Genomic DNA, 6,000 nt, shown 5'->3' with positions numbered 1-6,000 from the left:
TCCATTTTTAATTTTCTGCAACTTCCATTTTTGTTTTTAGTTAACTTCCAATTTTCTTCAAGTTACTTTTCTATTCAACTTCTTTTTTATTTAATTTCCAAAAAGATCGTTAACGTATAGTGGTTTCTGGAATGAGCTTCCATTTTTAATTTTATGGAACTTCCATTTTTATTTTTATTCAACTTCCATTTTTATTTAATTTACTTTTCTATTAAACTACCCTTTTTTATTTAATTTACAAATAGATCGTTATGGTATAGTGGTTTCTGGATTGAACTTCTATTTTTAATTTTACACAACTTTCACTTAAATTTTTATTCAACTTCCATTTTTATTCAATTTACTTTTCTATTAAACTTCCTTTTTTATTTAATTTCCAAATAGATCGTTAAAGTGTAGTGGTTTCTTTAATGAACTTCCTTTTTTATTTTTATGGAACATTCATTTTAATTTTTATTCAGCTTCCTTTTTTATTCAAGTTATTTTTCTATTCAACATCCTTTTTTATTTAATTTCCAAATAGATCGTTAAGGTATAGTGGTTTCTTGAATGAACTTCCATTTTTAATTTTCTGCAACTTTCATTTTTATTTTTATTTGACTTTCATTTTTATTCAATTTGCTTTTCTATTCAACTTTCTTTTTTATTTAATTTCCAAATAGATCGTCAAGGAATAGTGGTTTCTGGATTGAACTTCCATTTTTAATTTTATGCAACTTTCATTTTTATTTTTATTCAACTTCCATTTTTATTTAATTTACTTTTCTATTAAACTTCCTTTTTTATTTAATTTCCAAACAAATCGTTAAGGTATAGTGGTTTCTTGAATGAACTTCCATTTTCAATTTTCTGCAACTTCCATTTTTATTTTTATTTGACTTCCATTTTTATTCAATTTACTTTTCTATTCAACTTCCTTTTTTATTTAATTTAGAAATAGATCGTTAAGGAACAGTGGTTTCTGGATTGAACTTCCATTTTTAATTTTATGCAACTTTCATTTTTATTTTTATTCAACTTCCATTTTCATTCAATTTACTTTTCTATTAAACTTTCTTTTTTATTTAATTTCTAAATAGATCGTTAAGGTATAGTGGTTTCTATAATGAACTTCCATTTTTATTTTTATTCGACTTCCATTTTTATTCAAGTTATTTTTCTATTCAACTTCCTTTTTTTATTTAATTCCCAAATAGATCGTTAAGGTATAGTGGTTTCTGGAATGAATTTCCATTTTTAATTTTCTGCAACTTCCATTTTTATTTTTATTTAACTTCCTTTTTCAATCAAGTTTCTTTTCTACTCAACGTCGTTTTTTATTTAATTTCCAAATAGATCGTTAAGGTATAGTGGTTTCTTTAATGAACTTCCAATTTTAATTTTTTGCAACTTCCATTTTTATTTCTATTCAACTTCTTTTTTTATTCAAGTTACTTTTCAATTCAACTTCTTTTTTTAATTAATTTCCAAATAGATCGTTATGGTATAGTGGTTTCTTGAATGAACTTTCATTTTTAATTTTCTGCAACTTCCATTTTTATTTTTATTCGACTTCCATTTTTATTCAAGTCATTTTTCAATCCAACTTCCTACTTTATTTAATTTCCAAATAGATCGTTAAAGTATAGAGGTTTCTTGAATAAACTTCCATTTTTATTTCTATGCAACTTCTTTTTTTATTCAAGTTTCTTTTCTATTCAACTTCCTTTTTTATTTAATTTTTAAATAGATCGTTAAGGTATACTGGTTTCTGGATTGAATTTCCATTTTTAATTTTATACAACTTTCACTTTTATTTTTATTCAACATCTATTTTTATTCAATTTACTTTTATATTAAATTTCCTTTTTTATTTAATTTCCAAATAGATCGTTAAGGTATAGTGGTTTCTTGAATGAACTTCCATTTTTAATTTTCTGCAACTTTCATTTTTATTTTCAATCAACTTCCAATTTTATTCAATTTACTTTTCTAATAAACTTCCTTTTTTATTTAATTTCCAGATAGATCGTTAAGGTATGGGGGTTTCTTGAATGAATTTTCATTTTTATTTTTAATTAACTTCCATTTTTATTCAAGTTACTTTTCTATTCAATTTCTTTTTTTATTTAATTTCCAAATAGATCGTTAAGATATGGTGGTTTTTGAATGAATTTCCATTTTTAATTTTCTGCAATTTCCATTTTTGTTTTTAGTTAACTTCCAATTTTCTTCAAGTTACTTTTCTATTCAACTTCCTTTTTTATTTCATTTCCAAAAAGATCGTTAACGTATAGTGGTTTCTGCAATGCGCTTCCATTTTTAATTTTATGGAACTTCCATTTTTATTTTTATTCAACTTGCATTTTTATTCAATTTACTTTTCTATTAAACTTCCCTTTTTTTATTTAATTTACAAATAGATCGTTACGGTATAGTGGTTTCTGGATTGAACTTCCATTTTTAATTTTATGCAACTTTCACTTTTATTTTTATTCAACATCTATTTTTATTCAATTTACTTTTCTATTGAATTTCCTTTTTTATTTAATTTCCAAATAGATCGTTAAGGTATAGTGGTTCCTCGAATGAACTTCTATTTTTAATTTTCTGCAACTTTCATTTTTATTTTCAATCAACTTCCATTTTTATTCAATTTACTTTTCTATTAAACTTCCTTTTCTATTTAATTTCCAGATAGATCGTTAAGGTATGGTGGTTTCTTGAATGAATTTTCATTTTTATTTTTAATTAACTTCCATTTTTATTCAAGTTACTTTTCTATTCAACTTCCTTTTTTATTTAATTTCCAAATAGATCGTTAAAGTATGGTGGTTTGTTGAATGAATTTTCATTTTTAATTTTCTGCAACTTCCATTTTTGTTTTTAGTTAACTTCCAATTTTCTTCAAGTTACTTTTCTATTCAACTTCCTTTTTTATTTAATTTCCAAAAAGATCGTTAACGTATAGTGGTTTCTGGAATGAGCTTCCATTTTTAATTTTATGGAACTTCCATTTTTATTTTTATTCAACTTCCTTTTTTATTTAATTTACTTTTCTATTAAACTTCCCTTTTTTATTTAATTTACAAATAGATCGTTATGGTATAGTGGTTTCTAGATTGAACTTCCATTTTTAATTTTATGCAACTTTCATTTTTATTTTTATTCAACTTCCATTTTTATAAAATTTACTTTTCTATTAAAGTTCCTTTTTTATTTAATTTCCAAATAGATCGTTAAGGTATTGTGGTTTCCTGAATGAATTTCCATTTTTAATTTTCTGCAACTTCCATTTTTATTTTTATTCGACTTCCATTTTTATTCAAGTTATTTTTCTATTCAACTTCCTTTTTTATTTAATTTTCGAATAGATCGTTAAGGTATAGTGGTTTCTTGAATGAACTTCTAATTTTAATTTTCTGCAACTTCCATTTTTATTTCTATTCAACTTCTTTTTTTATTCAAGTTTCTTTTCTATTCCACTTCCTTTTTTATTTAATTTTCAAATAGATCGTTAAAGTATTGTGGTTTCTGGATTGAACTTCCATTTTTAATTTTATGCAACTTTCACTATTATTTTTAATCAACTTCCATTTTTCTTCAATTTACTTTTCTATTAAACTTCCTTTTTTATTTAATTTCCGGATAGATCGTTAAGGTATGGGGGTTATTTGAATGAATTTTCATTTTTATTTTTAATTAACTTCCCTTTTTATTCAAGTTACTTTTCTATTCAACTTCCTTTTTTATTTAGTTTCCAAATATATCGTTTAGGTATGGTGGTTTCTTGAATGAGTTTCTATTTTTAATTTTCTGCAACTTCCATTTTTGTTTTTAGTTAACTTCCAATTTTCTTCAAGTTACTTTCCTATTCAACTTCCTTTTTTATTTAATTTCCAAAAGGTCGTTAACGTATAGTGGTTTCTGGAATGTGCTTCCATTTTTAATTTTATGGAACTTCCGTTTTTATTTTTATTCAACTTCCATTTTTATTCATTTTACTTTTCTATTAAACTTCCATTTTTATTTACTTTCCAAATAGATCGTTATGGTATAGTGGTTTCTGGATTGAACTTCCATTCTTAATTTTATGCAACTTTCACTTTTATTTTTATTCAACATCTATTTTTATTCAATTTACTTTTCTATTAAATTTCCATTTTTTATTTAATTTCAGAATAGATCGTTAAGGTATAATGGTTTCTTGAATGAACTTCCATTTTAAATTTTTTGCAACTTTCATTTTTTTTTTTTCAATCAACTTCCATTTTTATTCAATTAACTTTTCTATTAAACTTCCTTTTTTATTTAATTTCCAGATAGATCGTTAAGGTATGGTGGTTTCTTGAATGAATTTTGATTTTTATTTTTAATTAACTTCCATTTTTATTCAATTTACTTTTCTATTCAACTTCCTTTTTTATTTAATTTCCAAATAGATCGTTAAGATATTGTGGTTTCCTGAATGAATTTCCATTTTTAATTTTCTGCAACTTCCATTTTTATTTTTATTCGACTTCCATTTTTATTCAAGTTATTTTTCTATTCAACTTCCTTTTTTATTTAATTTTCAAATAGATCGTTAAGGTATAGTGGTTTCTTGATTGAACTTCCAATTTTAATTTTCTATAATTTCCATTTTTATTTCTATTCAACTTCTTTTTTTATTCAAGTTTCTTTTCTATTCAACTTCCTTTTTTATTTAATTTTCAAACAGATCGTTAAAGTTTTGTGGTTTTTGGATTGAACTTCCATTTTTAATTTTATGCAACTTTCACTATTATTTTTATTCAACTTCCATTTTTCTTCATTTTACTTTTCTATTAAACTTCCTTTTTTATTTAATTTCCAAATAGATCGTTAACGTATAGTGATTTCTTGAATGAACTTCCATTTTTAATTTTCTGGATCTTCCATTTTTATTTTTATTCCACTTCCATTTTTATTCAAGTTATTTTTCTGTTCAACTTCCTTTTTTATTTAATTTCCCAATAAATCGTTAAGATATAGTGGTTTCTTGAATGAATTTCCGTTTTTAATTTTTTGCAACTTCCATTTTTATTTCTATTCAACTTCTTTTTTTATTCAAGTTTCTTTTCTATTCAACTTCCTTTTTTATTTAATTTCGAAATAGATCGTTAAGGTATAGTGGTTTCTTGAATGAACTTCCAATTTTAATTTTCTGCAGCTTCCATTTTTATTTCTATTCAACTTCTTTTTTTATTCAAGTTTCTTTTCTATTCAACTTCCTTTTTTATTTAATTTCGAAATAGATCGTTAAGGTATAGTGGTTTCTGGATTGAACTTCCATTTTTAATTTTATGCAACTTTCAATTTTATTATTATTCAACTTCCATTTTTATTCAATTTACTTTTCAATTAAACTTCCATTTTTTTTATTTCCAAATAGATCGTTATGGTATAGTGGTTTCTTGAATGAATTCCATTTTTAATTTTCTGCAACTTCCATATTTATTTCTATTCAACTTCTTTTTTTATTCAAGTTTCTTTTCTATTCAACTTCCTTTTTTATTTAATTTCCAAAGAGATCGTTAAGGTATTGTGGTTTCTAGATTGAACTTCCATTTTTAATTTTATGCAACTTTCACTTTTATTTTTATTCAACACCCATTTTTATTCAATTTACTTTTCTATTAAACTTCCTTTTTTTTTTTAATTTCCAAATAAATCGTTATGGTATAGTGGTTTCTTGAATGAATTCCATTTTTAATTTTCTGCAACTTCCATTTTTATTTCTATTCAACTTCTTTTTTTATTCAAGTTTCTTTTCTATTCATCTTCCTTTTTTATTTAATTTCCAAAGAGATCGTTAAGGTATTGTGGTTTCTGGATTGAACTTCCATTTTTAATTTTATGCAACTTTCACTTTTATTTTTATTCAACTTTCATTTCTATTCAATTTACTTTTCTATTAAACTTCCTTTTTTATTTAATTTCCAAATTGATCGTTATGGTATAGTGGTTTCTTGAATGAACTTCCATTTTTATTTCTATTCA

The sequence above is a fragment of the Camellia sinensis genome, chromosome 2 (genome assembly GCF_055761805.1).
Source record: "Camellia sinensis isolate YWXY chromosome 2, ASM5576180v1, whole genome shotgun sequence".
Lineage (NCBI taxonomy): Eukaryota > Viridiplantae > Streptophyta > Magnoliopsida > Ericales > Theaceae > Camellia > Camellia sinensis.
This window is presented reverse-complemented; position numbering follows the sequence as displayed.